This window comes from Vombatus ursinus, unplaced genomic scaffold, assembly GCF_900497805.2.
Source record: "Vombatus ursinus unplaced genomic scaffold, bare-nosed wombat genome assembly UNPS02014798.1, whole genome shotgun sequence".
NCBI lineage: Eukaryota > Metazoa > Chordata > Mammalia > Diprotodontia > Vombatidae > Vombatus > Vombatus ursinus.
This window is the reverse complement of record NW_020954576.1, coordinates 77626655-77641005: the sequence shown is the minus strand read 5'-3', so window position 1 is coordinate 77641005 and position 14351 is coordinate 77626655. Positions and strand designations below refer to the sequence as shown.

At 36.6% G+C, this 14351-nt stretch overlaps 1 protein-coding gene across 1 annotated transcript in view; it reads right to left on the bottom strand.

Moving 5' to 3' along the window:
- The window catches only part of LOC114050011 (consortin-like), a 103778-nt gene that overhangs the window by 88309 nt on the left and 1118 nt on the right, over nucleotides 1-14351 (bottom strand). Inside the window, exon 2 of the mRNA XM_027871523.1 lies at nucleotides 7752-7850. The gene's annotated coding sequence lies outside the window, so the exon portion shown is untranslated. The remainder of the gene's footprint in view (nucleotides 1-7751; nucleotides 7851-14351) is intronic.

Below are 14351 nucleotides of genomic sequence, written 5' to 3'. Positions count from 1 at the left end.
TGCTACTAACAAAATAGCAATTTGTCTAAATACATTACCAAATTCATAATAATTTCTGACATATTTTCTCAATCAACATATATTCATGGTACGACTACTACTTTGGAGGGCACTCACAAAATTTACATTAAAAAGGGGATCTCATATTTACAAAGGTTGAGAATCCCTGGGCAAAGAAGCCTAGACTTCAATCATCATGCAGCGAGTTATTACGGGTTTTCCAATAGGGGATTTTGTTACTGTTCAGTTATTTCAGATGTGTCCAACTCTTCATGACCCTATTTTGGGTTTTTGTGGCAAAGATACTGGAGTGGATTGTCATTTCCTTCTCCAGCTCATTTTACAGATGAGGAAACTGAGGCAAAAAGGGTTAAGTGACTTGCCCAGGGTGATTCAGCTAGTAAGTGTCTGAGGCTGGATTTGAACTCAGGCAGAGGGGTCTTTCTGACTCTAGGCCTGGCACTCTATCCACTGGGCCACCAACCTCCCCCCCCCCGCCAAGTAGAGGATATTAAAATATAACGGTGAAAGACAGCATATGATGATTACATGTCAAATAAGTGGTATAGATAATCAAAGCTCTATCAGAATTCAGAGGAGGAGATGGGTAGGAATGGTACTAGATTGTAAACTCATTCAGAGTAGGGTCTATATTATATTGTTTTTGTATCCCTACCCTGTGTCTTATTTACACAGCAGGTAAGTAATAAATGTTTGTTGAATTGAACTGAAGATTAATTAGCACTGTTATACAGGATGAATTGTAGGAGTGAAGGACTGGAAGTAGGAAGACCAACTAAGGGGCAAATGCAGCAGTTCAGGAGTAACCGATGCCCCAATAAGAATAGAAAAGAAAGAATAAAAAGGAAGAGTGAAGTCAAGATGATTCTAAGATTTCACCCAGAGTGACTAAGGTAATTACAGAAATGTAAAAGTCAGGAGATTTTGTCGGGAGGATAAATGTTCATTTGGTTTGGATTTTTATTATATTTGCTAATTTCACTCTTGGGGAATGCTATAACAAAAACCTCAATTCTTAAAACCAAAATAAAAAATGTGCCTAACAAAGCCAGATTAAAACTTCATCATATGTTGCAAACTCAACAAAATAATTATCTTGTCCTCTGTTCAAAAGAAAATTCGAAGAAACATAAAATCACTACAAAAGTTTAACATTCAAATAAATTTTTTATTTTATTAACTATTAGCTATTTTATTAACTATAAACTATTTCATTAACTTTACATAGCATCCAAGTTAGAATTTATTATCTGAGCTCCCTTAGCACAGTGTGGAAGATAAGTAAAGCCCCCAGAAGCAGAACTCTTTTACATCATTATAGTTCCACATAATATAATGAAGCAATAATTTACAGAAATATTTTAAGATCAAAGAAAGTTAATTAAAACCTTTTTTTTTTTTAAAAAGACACTTCTAAAGGGCACCTTATTAAGCTTCTTAACTAATTCTAAACATTTAGGTGCCTTAACCTGAATTTAATAAATTTAAAAAACCTTTTAGTATTGAAGAGCCATTTTTGGAAATCATCTTATAACTTTTGAAGAGCTACATGAAGTTTTCTATATTTATGTATATACACCGAGAATGTATATGTGTGCACATACATGCCTATTTTTTATTGATCCAGGAAAAATGCTGTGCCAATCTCAACTGTACTGCTTTTTTTAAATTTTCTTTTGTTTGTAACTTGAGGGATAGTTAAAATTTTCATAGGTAAATAGGCTTAGAGGTACATTTTGTGCCTCATGCATCTGTCACGCATTATTTTGTATTATAAGTATTTCAGTATGTGACTCATCCCCAATTGGGGCTGTACAGACTATAAGTTCAGTGGAGGATTCTCTCCCTCAGAGTCTAGCACAGTACTCTGAAGCAGAAGTCACCCAAAACAATACTGACCTTTATCCCCTGCCCCAACACTCCTCAATCGACCTCTGCTCTCCACTGAGCAAGCTCCCATCCTCCATGCCTCTGAGTCAGGTATTGGCTCCTCAGAGTAGTTATAACATACTGGCAACCTGGGCACTCAGTAGAAGCTGACAGGCTGGGAAAAATCTCCATCCTATTTCCCCGGTTCCCCAGTGTACTTATCTCTTGGTGCCAAGATCCTTTCATAGATCTGGAAAGCACCTCTGGGTGAGCAGGCTTTGCATTTGTGGCAGTGAGTAATGAATAAGAGCTCTAGCTCCCCTTTTTAATTCTTGGGTGAGTCAGAGGAAATCCCATAGAATGTGTAACAATGGATTGGTTGTGATCTGTATCATATATCTCATTAAATTATCTTTCCCCAAAAAGCCATACCTCTTCCAACCTTCCCTGTTACTATTAAGGGAACTGCTATACTTCTAGTCACGACTTTCAAAATCTTGGTGACTTCACACTCTCTCTTACCCCACATATTCAATCAGCTGCAAAATCTCGTCTCTACTTCCACACATCTTTCACAGGTTTTCACTTTTCTGAACTCCAACAACCACCACTAACGTTCAGGCACTCAGGTCTCCCTGCCTCAAGCCTCTTCCCTCTCCGGTCTATCCTTCACCATGCTGTCAATGAGTTTCCTAAAGCATGGGTCCGACTATGTCACTCCTCTACTCAACTCCAATGACTCCTTACTGACTATCAAATCAAATAACTTTCTGTTCTTTTTAATATCAACAAACAAAGAGTAGAGTAGCATTTCGTATTCCACACATAGGCTCATAAATCTAGAAGTAAAAGGGACCTCAGAGGCAGCTGATCCAACTCCTTCCTTTTACAGTTAAGTAAAGTGAGGCCTGGTTCTGTTAACTTTACCCTGCATCAGTTCATATAAATCTTCCCAGGTTTTTCTGAATCCATTCCTCTCCTTTTTCATTTCTTGTGGCTCTATAATATTCCATTACATTCACATACCATAACTAATTCATCTATTCCACAATTGATAGGCAGGCATTCTCTTAGTTTCCAGTTCTCTACTACAATAAGAAATGCTACTATGAACATTTTTGTCCGCATGGATGTCTTCTCTCCTTTTTTGTTTTTAGAGTATACATCTAGTAGTACTGCTAGGGTACCTGGACTGTGCCAAAGTTAATGGCTTGTCAGGTAGAGTCTGAAAATTGCTTTCCAGAATGACTTAACCAATTCAGTTTCACTAAGAGTACATTAGTTTACCTGTCCTTACACACGGTTTCTGTCAACTGTCATTTTCTTTTTCGTCATCTTTTTGAGTGTTCATAGAAAAACAAAAATGAAATGGCCCCAGTCCTCAAGAAGCCTTGCATTCTACACAGCACCACCTTCATGGATACCTCACAAGTAACTCCAAGTTCCTGCCCTTGGGTATTGAGCTTTTTATCCAACGAAGAATTTCCTGTGCTACATCTCTTAGAGGAGGAAGAGGATTATTGCCAAGGCTCTTGCTACTGAATGTTGTGACGAGGTGGACCGCCCCCCTCACCGTAACAATAAGTTATCTAAACAATACAGCTTTTATGGGAAAGGTTTCTAGCAGTTTCTAAGTGTGTTTTCCTTCCACGGGTAGTCCAAATCACAGGACATCACTTAGCTGAGAAGACGCTAGGACCCTGTAGAAAAATTGGACCCAACAAGGAGAGGGGGAGGATAATCATGTTGTGATTATTGTGCTGTATGTGCTTTCTACATTTGTTTTGGTACTTTCACAAGTCCTTTGGATTTTTCACATTTCATGTGAGTTGCAATTAAGACTGTGTTCTTCACCCAAGTACTACTGTTATCTTGAGTGTTTGTACAGGATCTGGGAGAATGTAGACTCCTTAAGCATAGGGACTGTCTCATTTTTGTATTTGAGAGAGATCTTTAAGAATAGTACCCAGGAAAAAACCAAGTCTGTGGGAGTACTGAGCCCACTCACTGGTTAATATAACATTTCCTCTCTTACCTCAGAGCCAATGCCTGCAATGTTTTCCTTCCTCACCTCTACCTCTTGAAATTCCTAGCTCTATTAAAGGTTCAGCTCAAATTCTATCTCCAGACACAAAAATTTTCCTTATTCCCCCGCTTGTTAGCCACATTCAGAAATTACTTTCTATTTCTTTTGTATTGTTTTACATGTGTACTTGTCACTGACAGAAAGAAGCTCCTTAAGAGCAGAGTCTTGTCATTTTTGTCTTTTTACCCTTAAATACCTAGCACATCGCCTGCCATACTATATGTTCCTAATAAATGCTCATCAAAATGAATTGAATATAACTGGGAGGAATATTTTATCAGTAGTGTTAAAGATGGATGCTGAAAGTGAGAAACAGAACTGGGTGGATCTATTAGGAGGTTACTACAATAGTTTAAGTAGATAGTAAATAAGGAGCTTTGAACTAAGATAGTGTTTGTAGAAATAGAAATCATTTTCAATATACTTTGATGATCAAACCTTGAAAGTAATATGCTTAAAAAAAAAGTCAGATTCCTTTTAAAACATTGTTTAATTCCCACTTTTTATAAATACAAACTGGAAATCTGTCCAACTGGTCCAGATTAATACGTTTACTATAATTTTCCTTTCTGGAAGAAAATTATAATGGCACTAAATATCTAAAAACAATAAGGCATACATAATACTACAGAGCTCAATATAACAGAGGTTGGGGGCAGCTAGGTGGCTCAGTGGACAGAGTTCCACCCTTGGAGTCAGAAGGACCTGGGTTCAAATCCTGCCTCAGTCACTTAATACTTATTAACTGTGTGACCCTGGGCAAGTCACTTAACCCCCTGATTGCCTCACCAAAAAAACAAACAAACAAACAAAATACATATATATGACAGAAGTTGGGGAACTTTAAGTTCTATTCCCAGGTCTATTACAAATTTGCTGTACTTCGGATTAAAAAAACAAAACAAATAACACTCTGCCATTCTAGGGCTTAATTTCCTTACCTGTAAAATAAAGGTATTCTTACTCTGTGATTTAGTGACTGGCCTCCTTGCTGTTTCTCACACAAGACTTTCCGACTGTAGACTCCAAGCATTTTACTGGCTATCCCTTAAACTCTCCCTCCCCATTCCTTGGCTTCCTTGAGATCTCAAATACTGTCATCTACCAAAAGGTCTTGCTGATCATCATAATGCTAGCGCTTCCCTTTATTGATTATCTCCTATTTATCTTGTGTGGACCTTGTTTGTACATAACTGTTTGTGTGTTGTTTCCTCCATTAGACTGTGAACTCCTGTTAAGACTGCTTTTTGCCCCTCTTGTCTCTCCAGAGCTCAACACAGCGTGCCACCTAGTCTGGCATATTTATTAGTCTGGTGTTTAATGAATGCTTATTGACTGAGTGAATGATAGATCTATCACTCCAAGAAGATCCAAATGAATTCTTTAATTAAGGTCATACAGAAATTCAAAGTAATTTCCAAAGTGGTGAAAGATGTTTTTTGTTAAAATGTTTCTTTTTTTTCCACCAACATTATGCTTTTAGTCATATTAATTATCTTCAGTGAAATTTAATAAAAATGCACAAGGGAAAATAAAGAGTTACATAAGTCTACTGGGTCACTTCCTAAAGGAATGTGTGTCCTGGTAGTGGTTTCTGAGAAGGACACACATAACTCAAGGCTGCTCAGTTTCTGGTGGACCTGAAACTTAAGGAAGCGATGTCCCAAATATAAAGAACTCAGACACTAACTATTGAAGATCTATATGAGCTGATAAAGAGTAAGGTAAGCAGAACAAAGAAAACAATTAACAAAATGAACAAAATAACGTAAAGTAATATAATTGAAGGTCACCACAAATCTAATACATACCAATCTTGACTTCAGAAAAGTAGCTGTGAAGCATATCTCCCCCTTCTCTGGAGAGAGGTCATGGACTTTAGGTGTAGAAATAGGCAATATATTGGTGGACGTGACCAACTTGTTGGTTGGTAAGTACATACACCAAGAGGGTGTATACCACAAATTTATGCCTCTTGCACCCAGAGCTTTTTCCTTATGGAGGGCTCCTAACAATGACAATAGTGTAAATGCAAATAAACTAGCTGACTGATAAATCATAAGGGATTTTTCTCTTTGTTCAGTTATTTACAATGGTCAATGGATTGTGGATTTAGGAAAGGAAGGGATCTGATTATACAGAAAAGGAAACTGAGGTTAAATGACCTGTTCCAAGTTACACAGACCTTAGGTAGCAAGGTTGATACACTCAAGTCTTCCAACTCCAAACACAAGTATCTTAAATGTTAAAAATCACAACTGCCTTTTTTTCCCTCAGGGGTATTAATCCTATTATAAACAGGGAGTGAAGAAGAAAAACCACCAATTAGAATAGTTCTTTTTTTCTTCTTTCTTATCTTGGGCAAGTCACTTTACAAACTCCCCCCGGCCTCAGTTTTCTCATCTGGGAATTTCTGACGAGGTGACTTCTGAGGTTCCTTTTAGTTCTCAACTTTATGATCCCTGGTATATCTCACCAGGGAGCCTGTCCTCTGGATTGGCATTGAGCAATGCCATTCTCTAGGCACCAATGGAAAATGAAGCATGATGAAAAATCTTTTGAGGACCACAGCTTAAAATTCATCTAACTGTGCTTAAACAAAAGACCATTTGAAATATCCCTGGCAAATGTCCAAAAACCAAGCAACCAAACAAACAAAAAAAGTCACCTCAAAAACCTACCATCCCACACACTTAGTACAGTTTTTCTTGAAATAGATTTTCCTGTGGCTTGTGATAAAATGGTCTCTGGTGGTAACAAGACCTGCAGAATGTTATTTAAAACTCAAGGGTTCAAATTTAGTATTAATAAGGCAAACCAAATGCTTTTTCACTGAGTCATGAAACAATGATTACGTAATCAAAATGGGAAAGTCACGTTATTCTGTTTTTAATTCTTGCTATTTAAGATATGACACCGCCGTTTTAATTCTATTTGGATTAGGTCAGATCCATGTAAACCTAAAGAAGTTTTTTAAAGTAACAAGCAAAACAACTATAGGATAATTTTCAAGGCTGCTGAATTTGTATTATGCATTTTGTGGTTGTTCAGTCGTTCAGGGGTTTTCTTGGCAAAGACTTTGGAGTAGTTTGCTATTTCCTACTCCAGTGGATTAAAGTAAACAGAGGTCAAGTGATTTGTTCAGGGTCATGGAGCTAGTGAGTGTCTAAGGCCGAATTTGAACTCAGGTCTTCCTAACTTCAAGCCCAGCACTCTATCCCCTGAGTCACCTAGCTGCCTATATTAAAGACACTGAAGTACAAGTAAAAATAAATCACTTTTTTTGCTTTTATAAAACTAAATTTTGTAATTTCCCTAGTCAGCATAATTTCTACTGAATTCAGTGTTTTCAACTAACTTGAAATGGGTTAATGGAGTTAGAATACTAGGCAAAAGGTCTAACCAAGTCTTACATTAAGAAAACTTGCTCTACCAAAGCAGATCTAAAAATTGTTTTGAAATTTATAGTATTAGGGAGTTGCCTAGGGCACTGAGAGTTTAAGCATTTGCTTAGGTCACCAGGCCAGTAGGTATAAGAGACCAGACTTGAACTTAGGTTTCCTGATTATGATCTAGGTTCTCTGGTCATTACTTTACTATACCTGTTATATTGCATACATTATTTGCTCTTAAATTCATCACAAAACACAGAATCATACTGCTTAATTTCTTGCAAAGCAACTGCATATTTAAAACAAAAAAATTACTGCTATATTTGTGATTGGAAACTTTAAAAGTAGTTGTACTTTTTTTAAACTTAAAAATTAGAACTTACCATTTTTAATAAAATTTCAAAATTCTGTGACAATGTAAAAATAAGAAGTTCTCTACTGAGACAGCAGTCATCAAGGAGGTACGTGACGCATGAGTATTTCTGCAAAAAAAATATTTTGCAAATAAGAAAATTACTTTAAACAATATGCAATTGTCACTTAGTATCAACACTTCCTAAAATAGCATCTACATAATGACAAGGTAACTATGACAGTTATTGTTGAGTAAAATGACTTAACTTCCCAATACCTTGTTTTTTACTATTTGTACTAACTAGCATGAAAATACTGAGAAAGATAGAAAAACATCATATTTTATCAGTATTTTACTAGAGAAAGTATGATGATTAATGTTGGAAAGTTATGATACCTGGCACAAAATATAATTATCAAAACAGATACACACACACACACTCAGGTCAGATGACAAAAAGGCTTGAGAAATCATTGTTATTGTAATTATAAGAATTTGGATTTTAAATAGTTTTAAATCTGTTATGAAAGAACCATTTGAAATGTCTGGAAAAACAAAAGTATTCCCCTGTTGAAAAGAAAGAATTTTCCCCAGAGAAATGATTCCTAAATAAAGAAAAAGCAAAATCCCATAACTAAATAATGCTTCTAGATCAGATTAACCTTTTTTTTTTTTTGGTGTCATGTACTCCTTTGGCAGTCTAATGAAGCCTATGGACCCCATCTCAGAATCATGTTTTTAAATATATAAAATAAAAAGGCATATTTAAAAGAAAAAAATAAATGCCACATTTACAATTACAAATTTTAAAATGTGGTTGTGCATAGATTTACAAAGGAAACCAATTATATTGAAAGTCTTTGAAATACTTAAAAAAAAATTCATAGATTCCAGATTAAGAATATCAGATTTAGACAGAAAACTAAATGTCTAGAAATACCCACATGTATAACTTAACACTCAAGGTACAAACTATGTGTAGTGTTATCGAGCCATCATTAACAAAGAAAAACAAGGCACTTTATAAAGAAAATGACAACTATCAGATTACAAATTAGCTTTTAAAAGATTTTTATTCTCGTGATTTAAGAAAAATTTGGAGGTATTATTCCTTTTCCTCTCAAAAGAGAGAAATATGGTACCAGACAAGTTCTCACTCAATTCTCTGAATTGAACTGCCCAAGACTCTGAAAGTATTCCCAAGAGATCACAATACTTTGAAATCTCTCTAAATTTTTCATCTAATGATTAACAAACTCCCTTCTGAGTATGGAAATCTATCTTACCCTACAGGAAAATAGGGGGGGAAGCAGACAAGAGAGCAGGAGGATGATAGAGGGGAAGGCAGATTGGGGGAGGGGCTAATCAGAAGAAAACAGTTCTAAGGAAGGACAAGGTCAAAAGAGAGAATAGAATAAATGGGGGGGTGGGATAGGATGAGGGGAAATATACTTAGTTTTTCCACAACATGACTACTATGGAAGTGTTTTGCATGACTACACACGTATAACCTGTATTGAGTTGCTTGCCTTCTCAATGAGGGTGGGTGGGGAGGGAGGAAGAGAGAAAATCTGTAACCCAAAATTTTAAAAACAAAAGTTAAAAAAAATTGTTTTCACATGCAACTGGGAAATAAGATATACAGGCAAAACGGTATAGAAATCTATGCTGCCCTACAGGAAAATTGAAGGGGAAGGGGATAAGAAAAGGGAGGGAGAGATAGAAGGGAGGGTAGATTAGGGAAAGGGGTACTCAGAATGCATGCCATCTTAGGGTGGGGGAGGGACGAAATGAGGAGAAAATTTGGAACTCTAAATCTTGTGGGAGTGAATGTTGAAAACTAAAAATAAATAAATAAATAATTTTTTTAAAAAAATCTCCCTTCTAATACCCTCGCCATCACAGTGATGCTGAAATCCTGCAGGTCATCATCCAAACTTCATTTTCCTATTCTCCACTGTAGGATTCCTCTCAACTCCCCATCCCCCAAGTCTCAACTAAAAGCTATACACTCTTTTACTGTAACATCTGGAATGCCTGTTTCAAAGAAAACAAACTTCCTTTCATCTTAAACCTTTTCATTCCACACTCCTTCTAGTTTCTGACTCATTGAGACGGCTCCCTCTGGATGATAGCCTCCTTGGAGACCCACTTTCGCTCAATCTTCTCAACTCACTGGGGGTAGCAAGGTGGCGCAGTGGATAGAGAACCGGCCCTGAAGTCAGGAGTACCTGAGTTCAAATCAGGCCTCAGATCAAACACTTGACACTTAATAGCTGTGCCACCCTGGGCAAGTCACTTAACCCCAATTGCCTAAAAATAAAATTAAAAAAAAAACCAACACAAAAAAAAATCAACTCACTGGTCAAAGTGGGATAGGTTCTCTCCTTATCAGCATTACTCAGTAGCCTCTCCTACTTTAAAGGTCACAAAATTCACATCTGCCACTAAATCAAAATTCTGGCAGTTGTCTACAAAGCTCCAGAACATACTACCCTTCCTCAATGAATTCAGTACTTGGGCTGATAACCTCTCTATCCCAACTCCTGCCCTCATCTATGGAACTTCAGCATATATACTGATACACCCTCAAATATCCTGGACTCTCACAATAGGCTAGCTAGTTGGCCTGCTAGCCACAAATCTCTCTCCATTCTAGTGTATACTTCATTTAGGCACCAACGTGATTTTCCTAAATCACTCACCTCCCTACTCAATAAACTCCAGGGGCTCCCTGTCATCTAAATCCTTTGTTTGGCATTCTAAACTCTTCATAGCCCAGCCCATGGGTGGGGAGCCTGTGGCCTGGAGGTCACATGTGGCCCTGTAGGTTCTCGGGTGTGGCCTTTCGACTGAATCCAAGTTTTATAGAACAAATCCTTTTATTAAGGGGATTTGTTCTGTGAAGTTCGGATTCAGTCAGAGGGACATACCTGAGGACCTAGAAGGCCACATGTGGCCTCCAGGAGGCAGGTATCTTACCCCTGGCCTAACCCCTCCCTACCTTTCCAGTCTCGTTTAGACCCTACCATCTACTCTTCAGTCCAGTCGCACTGGCCTCCTTGCTGTTCCAAGAACAAGACACTCATCTCCTGACTCGACTCAGGGCATTTTCACTGGCTGTCCCCCACACTTAGAATGCTCGAGTTTCTACCTCTTGGCTTCCCTCAAATTCTAACTTAGTACCAACTTCTACAAGAAGTCTTTTCCAATTTCTCTTAATTCTAGTGCCTTCCCTGTTAATAATTTCCTATCTATCCTGTATATAACTTGTTTGTAGATAGCTGCGTGTTGTTTCCTCCATTAGACTGTGAGCTCCTGAAGGCAGGGGCTGGTTTTTTTGTTTTTTTTTTTTTGCCATTTCTTTATATCCCCAGCCCTTCATAGTAAAGTCTTAATAAATGTTTACTAACACAGACATATGTAGATTTTAAATGAACTAAAAATACCGGTGAAAGGGGCAGCTGGGTGACGAAGTGGATTGAGCTCCAGTCCTGAGTTCAAATTCGGCCACAGACACTTAACACTTAACTAGCTGTGTGACAAGTCACTTAACCTCACCGCCCAGCCAAAAAAAAAAAAAAAAATACAGGTGAAATATTTTCTTTCATAAATTGCCATAACACCCAACCAATAAAAAACTTCACTGGAGTACTCAAATATTAAACACAGGATCATAGATTAAAGTAGAGGCCTTTAGAGGTCATCTAGTTTAAGTTCCCTCATTTTACCCATGAAGAAACTGCTATTCCAGAGTTTCTAAATGATATGCCCAAAGTTCCAAAGGCAGCAAATGGCAGAGCTGACATTTGAATGAAGATCCTCAGATTCCAGATATGCTACTTTTCAATCGCAATATACTGTTCTATAGGCCATATCTTTTACACTGACTGAAAGGAAATGTTTGATGAAGGGAAAACGTTGACGAAGAAAAAAAGTGAAGGTATTAATAAAAACATTTTCATCCATTAAAGACAGCATTTTCATACTTTTTTTTTTCTTAAAAGATGTATGTGGCTTAAACTCAAAACTGTTTGCATATGATGATTTCCAGGGATGAATACGTTTGTTGGTTTCCTCAAAACCATGATAAATGACATGATAAATGATAAATTAAACTCTGCCATTCAAGAGGTAAAGTTTCATAGGATTAGAGATTTAGAAATGGAAGCCCTCTAGTACAACACCCTCATTTTACAGAGAAGTAAGCTAAGGTTTCAGAGAGGTTGAGGCACTTAGGGGGTCACAGAGAACAGAGCACTAGACCTAGAACCGGAAAGACTTGAATTCAAATCCAGTCGAGGACTCCTACGGGCTGTGTAACCCTGGACAAATCATTTAACCTCTGTCTGCCTCAGTTTCCTTATGTGTAAAGTAGATATGATAACACCACCACCTACTTTCCAGGATAATTGTGAGGATAAAACGAGGTAATACTTGTAAAGTGCTTTCCAACCTTAAAGGACCATATAAATGTCAGCTATCATTATTATTATTCTGTCTAAGACCACACAAGTAATAAATGGGAGAATCAGGATTTGAACCTTTGTCTTCTGACTCAATTGAGGGTTCTTGTCACAGCAGGACACTGCTTTACTTACTTTACATTAAAGGTAACCAAGTCCACCAGGCTAACATTGTTATATACTATATATAATTTATAGGACAACAGCTGATAAAATAAAGTCAGTGAGAACATGGTACTCATGAGGTAGGTTTGATTTCTAGTAGTTTGGTGCCAACTATAACACCTACTGGAAAAACAACACAAAACACATGCCCAGATAGTGTGTCAAAAGCTTGCTACCTATATTTTACATATATATAGGAGAGGTTTTATAAAATAAAAGCAGAAACAAAGTTGGTATGCAATGACTGCTTTTGTTGTATCACTCTTAGGTTTCCAGAGTGTAGTAACAGTCATAACTAGACTTTCCTCACCAACATTGCTAAAATACAATTCTATTTCCTGTTACAGAGTAACAATAAATTTTCTTTTAATTGTGCCTGATACGGACTTAGAAAATACAAAATGACAGAAAATTTACCTTTTGGGCAATAAAGTTCAGGTCTTGGGTTTCTATCCCTAATATCAACAGTGTAATACATAGAATTTAATTCATAAAGTCCTGTACAATGCCATGGCTGGCATTCACATGTTAAATAATAGTAATAATGACACCTCAGGAAATGACCTGGCACTCTATTCATCTTCTTATGACCCTCACTGAACTACTCAGCACCTGTTTGTCCCCAGACTTAATAAGGCCACACCCAGAGGAAAAGACTTCTTGGAACTCAACCTGAATAGAAACTTCTTAATTCCAACATCACCACATTTAATCATCACAATCTTATCTCGCTAGTTCTGATATTAAGTAAAAACCTTTAATTTTTGACATTTTCTAGTTCCTTCTTTCATAGTCAAAAGCCCATGAAAAACATTAAGTAAAAAGGCATTTTCCTTCCCTCCTTTTCAATGTTATTGAGAACAAAAGCAATAATAAGAAACTTCAGAAAGTCAGATTCTAGGAAATAAAATAACATTGTCAGAGGTTTTGTTTTATTTGTTTCATGGGATCAAAGATTTAGAGCTGGGCCTCAGACCAGTTAGTGCAACCCCCTTAATCCATATATGAGGACACTTTGACTCAGGTTGGTTTAACAAAATCACATAGGGTGTGTGAGTGGGATTTGAACCTAAGTTTTCAGATTTCAGAAACAGTGAGAGTTCTTTGATTATACCACATTGCCTGCCTTTCGCCGAACAAAAATAGCACAGACTATAAATATCATGCAGCTCTTAAGAAAATTAAAAAGGGAACCACACTAAATTTTCCTAAATGTTGATTCTGAGAGTCATTCATTTTAGAAGCAGTAAAACATGTATTTTTTACATTTCTCAACAATTCATCAATGACTGGAACTTCAAATAAACGAAATATATAAAACTTCAACTCTAACTTAATGGGCTTCCAACACAATCAGAAAAATCTTCAACATCATAAAAATGCACATAACAATAGAAATTCATTGGTCAGCTATACATAAAACCTTATTCTTTTCCCCCAAATTAAAGGAAAATTAAATCAGTTAGCTTAAGGATCAGTCAGCTACCAACAGGTATTATTAAATGGAAAAGCAAACTTTAGAAACACTCCTATTAAAATAAATAAGGAGCTTAATGATCATACTCAGAGACTAGTGAATGACTTTTCTTCTTTTTTTCTTTTTTTCTTTTTTTTTTTTACTGGTGAGTTAAGTTCCCATTCTACCATAAAACTCTGACTTTAAACTTTTTGGGCCAGAAGAACCTTATAAAAATAGTAAGGAAAAACAGAACAAGAAAAAAAAAGAGCGAAGGCTAGGGAAAACCCGGTGTCTTTTTCATCAAGTACACAGATCAGAAAGCAAAAATAAGATCTAAAATAGTAATAATGAGAAAGATGTAATATATTAAAAAAAGTCTATACGTCAAAAAGAGGTGCAGAAACTAGCATAATAAATACATTCAGTAAATGACTAAAGATCCTTTTGTAGTGTAGTAACAAATCTTTAATCCAAAGAGTTAATTATTAATTAATTATCAGTTTGAGATAAATCAATAGGTAATACGATCTTCAGACTT